The sequence below is a fragment of the Pelophylax lessonae genome, assembly GCF_965119305.1.
Source record: "Pelophylax lessonae genome assembly, chromosome: 8".
Taxonomy (NCBI): domain Eukaryota; kingdom Metazoa; phylum Chordata; class Amphibia; order Anura; family Ranidae; genus Pelophylax; species Pelophylax lessonae.
In genome coordinates, this window is record NC_138775.1 from 240,235,452 (window position 1) to 240,253,613 (window position 18,162).

General features: G+C 46.2%; 1 protein-coding gene across 2 annotated transcripts in view; it reads left to right on the top strand.

Annotated features, from left to right (window-relative positions):
• Positions 1-11,101: 11,101 nt before the first annotated feature.
• The window catches only part of CC2D1B (coiled-coil and C2 domain containing 1B), a 74,147-nt gene continuing 67,086 nt past the window's right edge, over positions 11,102-18,162 (top strand). Inside the window, exon 1 of one of the 2 annotated variants that reach the window (XM_082265313.1) lies at positions 11,102-11,219. The gene's annotated coding sequence lies outside the window, so the exon portion shown is untranslated. The remainder of the gene's footprint in view (positions 11,220-18,162) is intronic. The other variant, XM_082265314.1, reaches the window with a different exon arrangement.

Genomic DNA, 18,162 nt, shown 5'->3' on the forward strand with positions numbered 1-18,162 from the left:
TTCTAAGAAAGCCTTTTCTGATCTCCCTCTTGTAGGGGATCGCCTGTTTGTAGCTTCTTTGGATGACATTGTTAAGGATCTCGCGGGGGGAGAGTACGCTTCTTCCGCAGGCTACCAAAGGCAACGAGCCCTGACGTAGACGTAGGCCATTCTGCTCGGTTCCTAAGCGGCCTCTTTGTCTCTCAGGATCTCAAGATTAGGGATCAAAAGTCAGGGCCTCCACCAGATGTTCCATGAGGACCTGGTCTGGCAAGCCACCAGCGGGCTCTTCCAGACCTGTGGACAAGGCTGTCTCTGCATGAAGGGGCGCCCGTATCTGGGGTGGGGGGGGGGGGGGACATCTTCACTGGTTTTCAGGTCTATGGACCTCCCTGGTACAGGTCAAGTGGGTCCACAAAGTTTATTCGGTCAGGCTACGAGATAGTTCGGTCTTGTCCTCCGGAAAGGTTTTTTTTGTCTTTCCATCCTGCACTTGTCCCCAGATCTCTCTTGGGGTCTCTTTGGGGCAGTGCAAAGCTTGTTATTTCAAGGGAGTATTGTTACGGTTCTGACTTCTGAATATTTTCAAGGGTTTTTTTACTCAATCCGCTTTACAGTCCCCAGGAAGGAAGGCAAGGTACGGCCAACTCTGGACCTCAAGGTGCTAAGCTGCTACCATTCACATGGTATTGGCGTCCCTACATCAGGGGGATTTCTTCTTGCTTCTTTTTCAACATCAAGGACGCCTACCTGCACATTTTAATATGTGCTGGTCCTCTGTTTTGCTGTGGACGAGGAGCATTATCAGTTTGTGGCCCTGACTTTTGGTCTCACCTCTGCACCTCGGGTCTTCACAGGAGTGTTTGCCATGGTGCTGGCATTTTTTTTTTTTTTTGAGTCAGCGGGGGATCACGATACTGTGGGTACCTGAACGATCTCTGACTGCTCTCATGGACTAATGGGAGATTGCTCTGCAACCTCTGAGGGAGTTTGGTGGGATCCTGAACATTCAGGAGTCTGCTTTTGTTCTGTCCACTGAAAATGGCCTATCTGGGTCTGATTTTTGACTCTGCCTCAGCCAGAGTGTTTCTTCCTCTGGAAAAACTCTAGACATTGCAGGATGCAATTCAGCTTCTGTTGTTCAGCAGATGGTCATCCCTCCGGGCTTGCATGTGCGTGCTGGGCTTGATGGTGTCCACCCTCAAGGCGGTCTGTTAGCACAGTTCCACACAAGATCTCTGCTAAAGAGATTCCAGTGAAATGGGTCAATGATCCACGGTCTCTAGAAGTGGCTTCTCTCTCTCTGGCACTTCAACAGGGAAAATCCTTCTCCTCCTGTACTGGATGGTTGTCTAGGCAGATGCCAGCCTGTCTGGGTGGGGAGGCGTCCTTAGCACAGACGTGCTCAGAGGGTCTGGACTCTGGCAGAGCCCAGACTGCCAATTAGTGCACTGGAACTGGGAGCCATCAGACTTTGTCTGGCTCATTGGACAAACGTCTTCAGGGGTGTCTGGCAAGAATTCATTTACACAATGCCACGGCCGTGGTCTAGGCACAAGAAGTGTCTTAGCGGCTCGGTAAGTAGCTGGCATTCTAAGGTGGGCTGACTGATTCGTTCCAGCTCTCTCAAACCTCTGCCACGACTCCTGTGCAGGATTCAGGCAGAAGGAATTCCGGTCATTCTAGTGGCTCCAGACTGATTCCGCCGGTCTTGTTATGCTGATCTGGTACGGCTGGTCGCCGATGCTCCTTGGGGACTTCCTCTCAGGGAGGATCTGCTGTCCCAAGGACTAATCTACCATCCTGCTTTAGTCGCTGGCTTTATTGTCTCAGTGGATTGGATCTTAACCTTCCTTCAACGGGGGGTTGAACAAAATTGGCTTTGACTACCATCAAGGGCCAGGTATTGGATTTTGGCAGTCTTTTTCCAACGACCTTTGGCCACACGCTCCCTGGTGTGTACCTTTTCTTCAGGGTGTCCGACATTTGGTTTCTTCAGTGCGGGCTCTGTTTTCACCTTGGAATCTTAATGTGGTGCTTTCAGCTCTACTGAAGCTTCTCTATGAAAATATTAGGGAGTTTTCCCTGCCTTCATTGCCCCAGAAGGTGGCCTTTGGTGGCTATCACCTCTGCATGCAGGGTGTAGGAACTGACGGTGTTATCCTGTCGTTCACCTTTATGGTGCATCACAAGGATAAGGTGGTGCTTTGCCTCTGTCCGTCATTCGTTCTTAAGGTGGTCTCTGACTGTCATTTGAATGAAGCTATTGTGTTGCCTTCCCTGTGTCCCAGGCTCAAACATCTGAAGGAAATTGCCTTGCATGTCTTGGATGTGCAACAAACATACATACACCTCTCAGGCCGAAAGGGGAATGGACCAATATTTTAGGATACACATGAAAATACCCATCTCTAGGAGCAATATTAAAAAATTAAAATCAATCAAATGGACCAGCCTATGTTAAGATGTTCAGAAATTATCTCTTTTTCGTATTTTATTTTTCCCCCTCCCCCCTCTCTTTTTTTTCCCTTTTCTTCCTCCCCCCTATTCTAGAATATAGAGTATAGATTTTTGATATTGTGATTATTTTTTTTTTCTTCCATGTTTGCATGATTTGTTCGCTATAAAAAATTAATAAAAAGAGATTTAAAAAAAAAAAAGAAAATTGGATTTTTGACTTATCGTAAAATCCATATCTCTAAAGTTCATTGATGAACATAGCACCCACCCCTCTGTGGAGTTTGATTTATTCTGACACTGCTTGTAACAAAACTGAGTGCCTATAGCTGAGAGTGGGTGGATACCCCCTGGGACTGCCCATAGGCGTAGTCAAGCTTTTTCCTGCCTAGTGTCTTACTCCTGTAGGGGGCAGTATAACCTAATGGTTAAGAAGAATCAGGAGCTTTGTCTGTCATTGAACATCAGAGAAATGGATTTTACGGTAAGTCAAAAATCCCATTTTTATTACTATTACACATTGTCATTTAGTCAGGTATGACCCGGTGGACAAGTCCTCCTTAAGCCTACAAGTATGAATGTGATTCACTGACCTACCTGATGGAAGTTTTCCAGGAATAGACAGAGGCCTTGTTTGTGAAAGTGGTTGAGTAAATCCCTTAGAGTAAACTTTACCTACTCCCCTTCCCGTTACCTATGTCCCATAAGACTGGGTTCACACTTGTCCAGGTGCAGTTTGCAGTTCGGACTCCGGTTCAAATTTTTACCTGCATTTACACCCGAACCGGACCCAAAAATGCACAGGCCCCTTTTCAAAACCGCACTGCGGCTGCCCCTGATGTGTGTGAACCACTTCATTGAAAGCCAGTCACGTTAACATGTTATGCAAAATAGATGTGGTTAAAACACATCCAATTCGCATATATGTGAACCCAGTCTTACACCCCATAACCCCTTTGTAATTATTTTATATTTATATCCCTATTTATGAATAAGCCAAACCCTTTTTTTTAAGATCCCTCTGTCCATTAAAATCAAGGCAGCCCTGAAAGCAGAGCACATTCTGACTGAAGAATTTATTATGAACAAAGATGACGTTTATAAGCAGATTGCTTTTCTCAAGGTGAGTGCTTTGATTTTACATATGTGTTTACTTGAAGTTTTGGAGGATTATTCTTATTACCTTAGCTTCTGCTGAAACTTTTAAGAATTCATCTTCTCCATCTAGTTGGCTAATACATTACTATCAATTTTTTATTCTGAATAAAGAGCAGGCACTACAAGATGCAGAAAAGTATCTTCATTATTAGACAAGGAAATCTCTTATAATACAGTGCTAGGGTTATATACACATATTCGTGAACATGAAAAAACACAAAACCTAAGTCTAGTGTGACTTCAAAAAATAGTGACAGTCCAAGTATATTACATTGTACCAATTTTCTGCTTCACATCGAATCTTCAAGAGTGAAAAAAACAAAACATCATGCGCCGTACACTCCACCACCTGTAAGGCTCGATTCACACCTATGCATGTTGCATTTGAGCATTTCTGTGGTGCTTTTTTCTGTCTTTCCATTTTTTTACTGCGATTTTGCCACAATTTCTTTTTTTTTGTTTTTTTTAATTTGTTGTTGGACAGATTTAAAAACGCAAAGTTGCAGTAAAAATGCAAAACTTGCGTTTTGGATGCAGATCCATAGTTGCATACATAGTTAGTCAGTTTGAAAAAAGACTCAAGTCCATCTGGCTCAACCATTAAAAAACAAAAAACAGTAAAGAAAACCCAACCATACAATCTCATATATACAATCCTATACCTGCAGTTGATCCAGAGCAGGGGTGGGGAACCTTTTTTCTACCAAGGGCCATTTGGATTTTTGTAACATCATTCGGGGGCCCTACAAAATGTATGCATAAATGTAATAGGCATTGCTTTGCGGCAAAAAACGCTGTAAAAAATTGCGTGACTTTGAGGTCACAAAAATGTGAAAGGGGCCTTCAGTAATCAAGGTATAGTGTGCCCCCTTTCAATGCAGACTGACCACAGCGTGCCCCCCTTTCAATGCGGAGCGACCACAGCATGCCCCCTTTCAATGCAGACTGACCACAGCGTTGCCCCCTTTCAATGCAGACTGACCACAGCGTTGCCCCCTTTCAATGCGGAGTGACCACAGCGTGCCCCCTTTCAATGCGGAGTGACCACAGCGTGCCCCCTTTCAATGCGGAGTGACCACAGCGTGCCCCCTTTTTTAATGCGGAGAGACCACAGCGTGCCCCCTTTCAATGCGGAGTGACCACAGCGTGCCCCCTTTCAATGCGGAGTGACCACAGCGTGCCCCCTTTCAATGCGGAGTGAGTGCCCAGAGCGTGCCCCCTTTCAATGCGGAGTGCCCAGAGCGTGCCCCCTTTCAATGCAGACTGACCACAGCATGCCCCCTTTCAATGCAGACTGACCACAGCGTGCCCCCTTTTCAATGCGGAGTGACCACAGCGTGCCCCCTTTCAATGCGGAGTGACCACAGCGTGCCCCCTTTCAATGCGGAGTGACCACAGCGTGCCCCCTTTCAATGCGGAGTGACCACAGCGTGCCCCCTTTCAATGTGGAGTGAGTGCCCAGAGCGTGCCCCCTTTCAATGCGGAGTGCCCAGAGCGTGCCCCCTTTCAATGCAGACTGACCACAGTATGCCCCCTTTCAATGCAGACTGACCACAGCGTGCCCCCTTTCAATGCAGACTGACCACAGCATGCCCCCCTTTCAATGCAGAGTGACCACAGCATGCCCCCTTTCAATGCAGACTGACCACAGCGTGCCCCCCTTTCAATGCGGAGTGACCACAGTGTGCCCCCTTTCAATGCGGAGTGCCCACAGCGTGCCCCCTTTCAATGCAGAGTGACCACAGCGTGCCCCCTTTCAATGCGGAGTGACCACAGCGTGCCCCCTTTCAATGCGGAGTGACCCCTTTCAATGCGGAGTGCCCAGAGCGTGCCCCCTTTCAATGCGGAGTGCCCAGAACGTGCCCCCTTTCAATGCGGAGTGCCCAGAGCGTGCCCCCTTTCAATGTGGAGTGCCCAGAGTGTGCCCCCTTTACATGGGGAGTGCCCAGAGCGTGCCCCCTTTAAATGCGGAGTGCCCAGAGCGTGCCCCCTTTCAATGCAGAGTGATTGACCACAATGCAGAGTGAACAGCGTGCCAAGCCCCAGTGCACTTGACTTACCTGTTGTAGCGGCAGGCGGCTTCCTCTCTTCGAGTCCTCCCGCGTCCCGTCTCCTCCTCGGCCAATGACTTTGGCCGAGGAGGAGGCGGGTCCGTGAGACAGTAGCGAATTTTAATTCACTATTGTCACACAAATGGGCGGGCTCGAGGTGCACTGCTCTGCTGCGCCTCGGGTCCACCCTTTTCGGAGATTCACAGTGTCAGAACAGAGCCATCGGCTCCTTCTGACACAGCGGCACAGGGGGGCGGATCGCAACGATTGTGCGGGCCGGACAGAAGGCTTGTGCGGGCCGAATGCGGCCCGTGGGCCGGAGGTTCCCCACCCCTGATCCAGAGGAAGGTGAAAAACCCCCAGCAAAGCATAATACAATTTGCTTCAGCAGGGGGAAAAAATTCCTTCCTGATCCCCCGAGAGGCAATTGGATATTCCATGGATTAACTTTACCTATAAATATTAGTACCCATTTATATTATGTACAGCCAGGAAAGAATCCAGGCCTTTTTTAAAGCAATCTAGTGAGCTGGCCAGAACCACCTCTGGAGGGAGTCTATTCCACATTTTCACAGCTCTTACGGTGAAGAAACCTTTCTGTATTTGGAGACGAAATCTGTTTTCCTCTAGATGTAAAGAGTGCCCCCCTTGTCCTCTGTGATGACCTTAAAGTGAAAAACTCAACACCGACTTCACTATATGGAGACCCTTATGTATTTATACATGTTGATCATATCCCCCCCCCCTTAATTTCCTCTTTTCAAGAGAGCATAAATTCACTTCCTCTAATTTTTCCTTATAGCTGAGCTCCTCCATGCCTCTTATCAGTTTGGTTGCCCTTCTCTGCACTTTCTCCAGTTCCCTGATATCCTTTTTGAGAACTGATGCCCAAAACTGAACTGCATATTCCAGATGAGGTCTTACTAATGATTTGTACAGGGGCAAAATGATATCTCTCTCTCCGGAGTCCATGCCCTAATATTAAGAAGGGGTACCAGAAGCACAGTGTTTAGTGTTTTAGAATCATTACAGGATATTTTAACAATAGGGATCCTAGGCAGCTACAGCTTTGTGGAATAGATAAAACAGAGAAATATTGGAGAGGGACTGATATGAGAAAAGCTTTGTCCATAAAGGAAACATTTAGAAGTTGTGTACTTTAAACCTGAATGGTTTAAATATAAGATCAATCTTAACTGTTTTATGTCAAATTTTTTATTTGTTGTTCTACCATTTTTGATGTTGAAAAGGTTATATTATCCTTCATTTTATGTAAATCATTAGTTTGCGTTTTTAATTTAACAATGGAGCATTGGGTCACAAAAATCTTTTTAGTGAGCATAGTTTTTAGTAAATTATTACTGTCATAATTTTATTATGCCACAAGATGGTGCTATAGAGTCCCAATGGTCAAACAGCAATGTACAAGTATTTTAATATAATTTGTTTTATTTACTCGTCATCACTCAGTAGCACCTTATTGTCATTAAATTACTATTTGATTGGTTAAATATGTTTGATAATGACCCATATTAAGTTTTAACCATTGCTCCATTGTTAAGAATATGGCTAATATCTATTTAGGTGTAGTGGGTCTTTCCGCTTCTTGTTAATTGGTATATAATGTGGAGGTAATAGCTGTGACTTCCTGCTCCTGAGGACGTCGCACATGAAGGACGAAATGCATAGGGAAGAACTTCCGGTCACGTCACTTACGTAGTAGTGGAATGCATTCTACAAAACCAGTGGCACTTCCAGTTTTACTATTGAGAATAGCTGGCTGTATTTAGCACATTGTAAGTGCAATTTTATTCTGGTTTGCTATTTAATAAAATGAGTGACTACATTATGGGAGGCTTCTCCTCTCCTTTTTAATGTTCCTGTTGCATATGTTCAGAGGCACTGGGAGGATTTAAGAGACATAGCAAGATTGGTGGCAAATTACATCTCTGACAACTTCTCTGATTATCTACATAGTGTCCCTAGTTTTCATGTCTGGTCCAGAGGTGTATATTCTACCAAGCAAGGTTTGACTAACAAGAGATCAATTTCTTCTGGTGAGTGCAGTATATGTTAATTCCTTCAGGAATGCATGAGAGAACTTTTTAAAATTGACCTAAAGAATGATCACTGGAGCTATAACATATTCCCATTTGTGGCAAGACACTTGGGCTTTCAGAAATAATAAATAGATGGGGACAGACACCCCTAGACATTTAGAGGTGGTTTCAACTCAATACCAACAGACAGTAGTTTTAAAGACTTAGCTTGGTGGTACAGAGATCCAATGTGCTTAGATAGATGGGACACACAGGTCTCCCCAATATACTGGAGATGTAGACTGACACCCGGCACCCTCTTGCATATTTAGTGGTAGTTCCCATTTATGTCACCCCGCTGACACTCAGCACCATGTCCTAGCATTGGTCACCCCGCTGACACTCAGCACCATGTCCTAGCATTGGTCACCCCGCTGACACTCTGCACCATGTCCTAGCATTGGTCACCCCGCTGACACTCAGCACCATGTCCTAGCATTGGTCACCCCGCTGACACTCGGCACCATGTCCTAGCATCTGTCAGCCCCCTGACACTCGGCACCATGTCCTAGCATCTGTCAGCCCCCTGACACTCAGCACCATGTCCTAGCATTGGTCACCCTGCTGACATTCAGCACCATGTCCTAGCATTGGTCACCCCGCTGACACTCGGCACCATGTCCTAGCATTGGTCACCCCGCTGACACTCAGCACCATGTCCTAGCATTGGTCACTCTGCGGACACTCAGAACCATGTCCTAGCATTGGTCACCTCCCTGACACTCAGCACCATGTCCTAGCATTGGTCATCCCGCTGACACTCAGCACCATGTCCTAGCATTGGTCACACCGCTGACACTCGAGCTATAACATATTCCCATTTGTGGCAAGACACTTGGGCTTTCAGAAATAATAAATAGATGGGGACAGACACCCCTAGACATTTAGAGGTGGTTTCAACTCAATACCAACAGACAGTAGTTTTAAAGACTTAGCTTGGTGGTACAGAGATCCAATGTGCTTAGATAGATGGGACACACAGGTCTCCCCAATATACTGGTGACCCCGCTGACACTCAGCACCATGTCCTAGCATTGGTCACCCTGCTGACATTCAGCACCATGTCCTAGCATTGGTCACCCCGCTGACACTCAGCACCATGTCCTAGCATTGGTCACCCCGCTGACACTCAGCACCATGTCCTAGCATTGGTCACCCTGCTGACACTCAGCACCATGTCCTAGCATTGGTCACTCCGCTGACACTCAGCACTATGTCCTAGCATTGGTCACTCCGCTGACACTCGGCACCATGTCCTAGCATTGGTCACCCCGCTGACACTCCGCACCATGTCCTAGCATTGGTCACTCCGCTGACACTCAGCACTATGTCCTAGCATTGGTCACCCGCTGACACTCAGCACCATGTCCTAGCATTGGTCACCCGCTGACACTCAGCACCATCTCCTAGCATTGGTCACTCCGCTGACACTCAGCACTATGTCCTAGCATTGGTCACCCGCTGACACTCAGCACCATCTCCTAGCATTGGTCACTCCGCTGACACTCAGCACTATGTCCTAGCATCGGTCACCCGCTGACACTCAGCACCATGTCCTAGCATTGGTCACTCAGCACCATGTCCTAGCATTGGTCACCCCGCTGACACTCAGCACTATGTCCTAGCATCGGTCATCCGCTGACACTCAGCACCATGTCCTAGCATTGGTCACTCAGCACCATGTCCTAGCATTGGTCACCCCGCTGACACTCAGCACTATGTCCTAGCATCGGTCATCCGCTGACACTCAGCACCATGTCCTAGCATTGGTCACCCCGCTGACACTCAGCACCATGTCCTAGCATTGGTCACTCAGCACCATGTCCTAGCATTGGTCACCCCGCTGACACTCAGCACCATGTCCTAGCATTGGTCACCCCGCTGACACTCAGTACCATGTCCTAGCATTGGTCACCCCGCTGACACTCAGCACCATGTCCTAGCATTGGTCACCCCGCTGACACTCAGTACCATGTCCTAGCATTGGTCACCCCGCTGACACTCAGCACTATGTCCTAGCATTGGTCACCCCACTGACACTCAGCACCATGTCCTAGCATTGGTCACCCCGCTGACACTCAGCACCATGTCCTAGCATTGGTCACCCCGCTGACACTCAGTACCATGTCCTAGCATTGGTCACCCCGCTGACACTCAGCACCATGTCCTAGCATTGATCACTCAGCACCATGTCCTAGCATTGGTCACCCCGCTGACACTCAGCACCATGTCCTAGCATTGGTCACCCCGCTGACACTCAGTACCATGTCCTAGCATTGGTCACCCCGCTGACACTCAGCACCATGTCCTAGCATTGGTCACCCCGCTGACACTCAGCACCATGTCCTAGCATTGGTCACCCCGCTTACACTAAGCACCATGTCCTAGCATTGGTCACCCCGCTGACACTCAGCACCATGTCCTAGCATTGGTCACCCCGCTGACACTCGGCACCATGTCCTAGCATTGGTCACCCCGCTGACACTCAGCACCATGTCCTAGCATTGGTCACCCCGCTGACACTCAGCACCATGTCCTAGCATTGGTCACCCCGCTGACACTCAGCACCATGTCCTAGCATTGGTCACCCCGCTTACACTAAGCACCATGTCCTAGCATTGGTCACCCCGCTGACACTCAGCACCATGTCCTAGCATTGGTCACCCCGCTGACACTCAGCACCATGTCCTAGCATTGGTCACCCCGCTGACACTCAGCACCATGTCCTAGCATCGGTCACCCCGCTGACACTCAGTACCATGTCCTAGCATTGGTCACCCCGCTGACACTCAGCACCATGTCCTAGCATTGGTCACCCCACTGACACTCAGCACCATGTCCTAGCATTGGTCACCCCGCTGACACTCAGCACTATGTCCTAGCATTGGTCACCCCGCTGACACTCAGCACCATGTCCTAGATCCTGCAGGAAAGCCCTCTGGACGCGGACACTACAGGAAAAATCTCCTAAATCCCCGGACTGTCCCACGGACTTTAAGAACTTGGCAACTATGTGGATTCAAAAAAGGCTGGAGATGTTTCCAAATGCTGGGATACAAAATTGAAGCAAATACGGATGAAATTTGAATTATATTTAAAAAGATGCGGCTATAATGGTACATAGTGCCAATGCCATTCATCTTTGGTGGTTTGCACATGTCAGTGCAGGACACGACCTGCAGCATGGATTATTAGCCTTCAATAAAACAGACAGTTATCACAGTACATAGAGAGGTAAGAGCTGTGCGAATTGTACATGGTGACCCCGCCCCCTCCTGTCCCCGCACACAGGTGTCACAGAGAATGACACATTCCTGCAGGTGAGCACGTGACACGGTCCCGGGCGGAGCATGCGCACTGACTGCAATCACGTGCCGTATGACAGCCGCTCTCTGCTTCCGGGATCGCTCCTCCCAGCAGCCCATGCTCCTCCCGACACCCGCCGGTGCTGTGCTCTCCGCTGACAGGTACTGAGGTACGTTCTACTGACCGGAGAACCCCCTCCCCGGTACCGGCACCCCCCTATTCCCGGGAATGTGTATTCCCCCTGTACTGTCACCCCGTAATACCCAGAACCCCCCATAAATATAACATATACCCATAACAGACCCCCCCATAATTATAACATATACCCATAACAGACCCCCCCATAATTATAACATATACCCATAACAGACCCCCCCATAATTATAACATATACCCATAACAGAACCCCCCATAATTATAACATATACCCATAACAGAACCCCCCATAAATATAACATATACCCATAACAGACCCCCCCATAATTATAACATATACCCATAACAGACCCCCCCCCCATAATTATAACATATACCCATAACAGACCCCCCCATAATTATAACATATACCCATAACAGACCCCCCCCCCCATAATTATAACGTATGCCCATAACAGACCCCCCATAATTATAACATATACCCATAACAGACCCCCCCATAATTATAACATATACCCATAACAGACCCCCCCATAATTATAACGTATGCCCATAACAGACCCCCCCATAATTATAACATATACCCATAACAGACCCCCCCATAATTATAACATATACCCATAACAGACCCCCCATAATTATAACATATACCCATAACAGACCCCCCCCCCCATAATTATAACGTATGCCCGTAACAGACCCCCCCATAATTATAACATATACACAGAACGGACCCCCCCCCATAATTATAACATATACCCATAACAGACCCCCCCATAATTATAACATATACCCATAACAGACCCCCCCATAATTATAACATATACACAGAACGGACCCCCCCCCATAATTATAACATATACCCATAACAGAACCCCCCCATAGTTATAACATATACACAGAACGGACCCCCCCCCATAATTATAACATATACCCATAACAGACCCCCCCATAATTATAACATATACCCATAACAGACCCCCCCCATAATTATAACGTATGCCCATAACAGACCCCCCCATAATTATAACATATACACAGAACGGACCCCCCCCCCATAATTATAACATATACCCATAACAGACCCCCCATAATTATAACATATACCCATAACAGACCCCCCCATAATTATAACATATACACAGAACGGACCCCCCCCCCATAATTATAACATATACCCATAACAGACCCCCCATAATTATAACATATACCCATAACAGACCCCCCCATAATTATAACATATACACAGAACGGACCCCCCCCCCCATAATTATAACATATACCCATAACAGACCCCCCATAATTATAACATATACCCATAACAGACCCCCCCATAATTATAACATATACCCATAACAGACCCCCCCATAATTATAACATATACCCATAACAGACCCCCCCATAAATATAACATATACCCAGACCTCCCTCCCTCAAATTATGACATGTGCCCAGAGCAGACCCCTCCCCCCCATAAATATAACCTATACCCAGAACAGACCTCCCCCCTCATATATATGACCTATGCCCAGAACAGCCCCCCCCCCCCCCCCAATAAATATAACGTATAGCCAGAATGGACCCCCCCTGCTCATATATAGAACATATACCCAGAACAGACCCCTTCCCCCCAGAATTTATAGTATATATACAGAACAGGATCCCCCCACCTCATAAATGTAACATATACCCAGAACAGACCCTCCCTCATATAATATATAGAGCAGCGCCCCCCCCAATTATAACGTATATCTAAAACAGATCCCCCAATAAATATAACCTATATCCAGAAGAGACCCCCCCCTCCCATAAATATAACATTTAACCAAAACAGCCCGCCCCCTATAAATATAACATATACCCAGAACAGACCCGCCCTTATAAATACAGTGTCACACAAAAGTGAGTACGCCCCTCACATTTATGTAAATAGTTTATTCTATATTTTCATGTGACAACACTGAAGAAATGACACTTTGCTACAATGTAAAGTAGTGAGTGTACAGCTTGTATAAAGCCTCTTGCACCCTGCAGCTTAACCACTTCAGCCCTGGAAGGTTTTACCTATTTAATGACCAGGTCATTTTTTGTTATTCAGCACTGCGTTACTTTAACGAAAAATTGCGCAGTCGTGCGACGCTGTACCCAAATAAAATTGATGTCCTTTTTTCCCCACAAACAGAGCTTTCTTTTGGTGGTACTTGATCACCTCTGCGGTTTTTAGATTTTGCGCTATAAACAAAAATAGAGCAGCATTTTTGAAAAGAAAATAAAACACAATATTTTTTACTTTCTGCTATAAAACATTCCCAATAAAAAAAAATGTAAAAAAATAAATTTTTGGTCAGGAATCTATGCCTTATGGGTGCAAATACGCACGTTTGCGCACAAATGCCAATTTACATATAGTGAAGAACAAAAACGTGAAAAAAGGTTAAGGGGGTGCGTGCGAACACATTTGCGCGAAAATACGCACAAATAAATAAAAAGAAAAAGTAGATGCTCAAACAGGAGTGTCGTGTGCAAGAGGCCTAACAGTGTAACTGCTGTCCCCTCAAAATAACTCAACACACAGCCATTATTGTCTAAACTGCTGGCAACAAAAGTGAGTACACCCCTAAGTGAAAATGTCCAAATTGGGCCTAATTAGCCATCCCCACCCCCGGTTTCATGTGACTCATTAGTGTTACAAGGTCTCAGGTGTGAATGGGGAACAGGTGTGTTAAATTTGGTGTTATCGCTCTCACTCTCTCATACTTGTCACTGGAAGTTCAACATGGCACCTCATGGCAAAGAACTCTCTGAGGATCTGAAAAAAGAATTGTTGTTCTACATGATGGCCTAGGCTATAAGAAGATTGCCAAGGCCCTGAAACTGAGCTGCAGTGCGGTGGCCAAGACCATACAGTGATTTAACAAGACAGGTTCCACTCAGAACATGGTCAACCAAAGGAGTTGATTGCACGTGCTCGGCGTCATATCCAGAGGTTGTCTTTGGGAAATAGACGTATGAGCGCTGCCAGAATTTCTGCAGAGGTTGAAGGGGGGGGTCAGCCTGTGAGTGCTCAGACCATACGCCGCACACTGCATCAAATATGTCTGCATGGCTGTCATCCCAGAAGGAAGCCTCTTATAAATATGATGCAAAAGAAAACCCGCAAACAGTTTGCTGAAGACAAGCAGACTAAGGACATGGATTACTGGAACCATGTCCTGTGAGCTGATGAGACAAAAATAAACTTACTTGGTTCAGATGGTGTCAAGTGTGTGTGGTGGCAACCAGGTGAGGAGTACAAAGACAAGTGTGTCTTGCCTACAGTCAAGCATGGTGGTGGGAGTGTCATGGTCTGGGGCTGCATGAGTGCTACAGTTCATTGAGGGAACCATGAATGCCAACATGTACTGTGACATACTGAAGCAGAGCATGATCCCCTCCCTTCGGAGACTGGGCTGCAGGGCAATATTTCAACATAACGACCCCAAACACACCTCCAAGATGACCACTGCCTTGCTAAAGAAGCTGAGGGTAAAGGTGATGGACTGGCCAAGCATGTCCCCAGACCTAAACTCTATTGAGCATCTGTGGGGCATCCTCAAATGGAAGGTGGAGGAGTGCAAGGTCTCTGACATCCACCAGCTCCGTGATGTTGTCATGGAGGAGTGGAAGACGACTCCAGTGGCAACCTGTGAAGCACTGATGAACTCCATGCCCAAGAGGGTTAAGGCAGTGCTGGAAAATAATGGTGGCCACACAAAATATTGACATTTTGGGCTCAATTTGGGCATTTTCACTTAGGGGTGTACTCATTTTTGTTGCCAGCAGTTTAGACATTAATGGCTGTGTGTTGAGTTATTTTGAGGGGACAGAACATTTACACTGTTATACAAGCTGTACACTCACTACTTTACATTGTAGCAAAGTGTCAATTCTTCAGTGTTGTCACATGAAAAGATATAATAAAATATTTACAAAAATGTGAGGGGTGTACGAACTTTTGTGAAATACTGTATATACCCAGAACAGACCCCCCCCCCCATAAATAGAACATATACCCGGAACAGACACCCCCCCCATAAATAGAACATATACCCAGAACAGACACCCCCTCCTCCATAAATATAGCCTAATAGAACATCCCCCCTACATAAAAATAACCTAATATAACAGAACAGACATCCCCCCCCTCAAAAAATGTGACCTCCCTCCCTCCCTCCCATAAATATAAAATTTCCCCAAAACAGCCCCCCCCCCCCTTATAAATATAACATATACCCAGAACAGACCCCCCCCCCTCCTATAAATATAACCTATACCTAGAGAAGACCCCCAGCTTATAAATATAACAACATATACCCAGAACAGACACCCCCCTTAAAAATAGAACATATACCCAAAACTGACACCCCCCCCCTCATAAATATAACAGAACAGACCCTTGGTAATTATACCATATATCCCAAATGACTGCCCTAGGCATATTATTCCAAAATCCGAGCCCTCCTTTTTATTACCCGCACCCAAATCAACTTATCCACATATCATAAAAACTGATCCCCTCATATTTTAGAAACAGAGCCCCCCTTAGGTGACGTCCCCTCTCTCTTCCCCACATTCCATATACAAAGAAGAATATCACTGATATCAGATGCTCTTCTCTCCTACCCTTTCCCGCTTACTACTCCATCCTTGCACAGCAACCAGGACCACTGCCCCCTCCCCCATATTCAGCATACTTTCACAAATTGAACCTCTCACTTTTGCATCAAACAAGACTTCTCCTCGCTCATCCCTAGTAAATCTCACTCCTTTACTTCTCACCCTCTGCAATCAGCACTTTATCTCTGACCTGCAGCAGAGAACTTCCCTCTCCTGGTTTGCAGTGAGTGTATACAGAGTACAGACCACACTGGGCAGTGATTTCATGGGATGTACAGTTTGTAAAGCAGTCATGACTTTACATTTGTCCATACTTACTCCATACTTCATTCTGTTTGAACTTACTGTATTCTTCTTATATTGTTTTGATGTTTTTGGATCTGTTTTTGCATATGGTGAATATCTGATATTCTTGTGTTTGTTGGTAAATTTTCAAAATGTATCCTGGTGATCTCTAGATGATGTGTGGCTCATATCAATCAATCAATCAATCAATCAATCAGATACTTGCAGCTTTTCAATTTGATAAAAGAGTTCTGAAACAGAAATATTTCTATGGGCAACAGGAAGCCCAGTGTGTTTTCTTTATTCTTTTTTATAAGAAAATACTTATTAAATTTTTTTTTTTTCTAGTTGAATAAAAAAAAAAAAAGGGCATGTTTAGGGTGCCCATTTGAAGCCAATATTTACAGGCAGTGATTTTAAAGTGGAGTTCCACCCATTTTTAATAACTTGGATTGCATAGATGTATGTAATCCCCTTTAAAACGACTTTTACCAATGGAAAGTTTTTTTTTTTGTTGTTGCTAGTAAATACCTTATTTTCTGCTTTATTTATCCTCTTCTCACTTCCTGGTCCGGTCGGCGATTACGTCATTCGGCGATTCGCAGTGTGTGCTGGGATGTATCTCAGGGCATGAAATCTCGCATTATTACACAGGAGATGAGCTGTACTGCGTGCTCTGCCCCGCCTCCTCTCCTCTCAGTGAGCTGTACTGTATGTATTGTATTGAGGCCGTGCTCCGCCCCGCCTCCTCTCAGTGAGCTCAGTGAGGATATAATGCTTTCAGTCCTGGCTCACTGAGGAGGCGGGGCGGAGCACGGCCTCATTACAATACATTCAGTACAGCTCACTGAGAGGAGGCGGGGCAGAGCACACAGTGCAGCTCATCTCCTGTGTAATAATGCGAGATTTCATGCCCTGAGATACATCCCAGCACACACTGCGAATCGCCGAATGACGTAATCGCCGACCGGACCAGGAAGTGAGAAGAGGATAAATAAAGCAGAAAATAAGGTATTTACTAGCAACAAAAAAAAACCAAAAAGAACTTTCCATTGGTAAGGCTGCATTCACATGTCAGCTTATAATCGCGGGCAGAACCGCCGCGGTTCCGCCCGCGATTCGGAGATTTATTGCAAATCGCGGGACGCCTAGCGTTGCCCGTTGATTTGCAATAGCCCCCCAAACGCCGAGCGATGTTGCCGCGATTTACGCCCGCCAAATCGCGGCAACATCGCGCAAACAAAATCGCGGGACGCAATACGCTCCAAAGAAGCTCTTGTACTTTTTTGGAGCGTATTGCGTCCCGCGATTTTGTTTGCGCGATGTTGCCGCGATTCGGCGGGCGTAAATCGCGGCAACATCGCTCGGCGTTTGGGGGGCTATTGCAAATCAACGGGCAACGCTAGGCGTCCCGCGATTTGCAATAAATCTCCGAATCGCGGGCGGAACCGCGGCGGTTCTGCCCGCGATTATAAGCTGACATGTGAATGCAGCCTAAAAGTCGTTTTAAAGGGGATTACATACATCTAAAGTCACTAAAATGGGTGGAACTCCACTTTAAGTTGAGCCTTTTTTGCACAAGTTGTCATTTCCGATTTCCCTAGGGGGCGATAATGAGTGCTTCTGGCTGGCAGCAGTTGTCATTTCTCAATAGGATTCTATTTTTTGGGAAATGACATTGTTTAGCTTATCTTTCTAACTAAAGACAAACATTTTTTTTTTTAGATTTGGATAGTAGGGAGAGGGATTAGAATGGTTGTCGGTTATCATTGCTGTCCGTACCCCCATTAGGAAGGTTCAGCCTCTCTATTTGTCCTGTTTACCATTATCATTGAAAGTTAAAAAACAAAAAAACAAAAAAAAAATCCCAAATTTTGAGTTGTCCCCAGAAAAGTAACAGAGGGAAAATCTTCCTATGGGGATACTAGTTCTGGTGACTTGGGGTCCCCAAAGAATTCCCTACATTTTCAGGAATTTCCTCTTTGGCTATAGGACAGGAAGTGAAAGGAAATCTC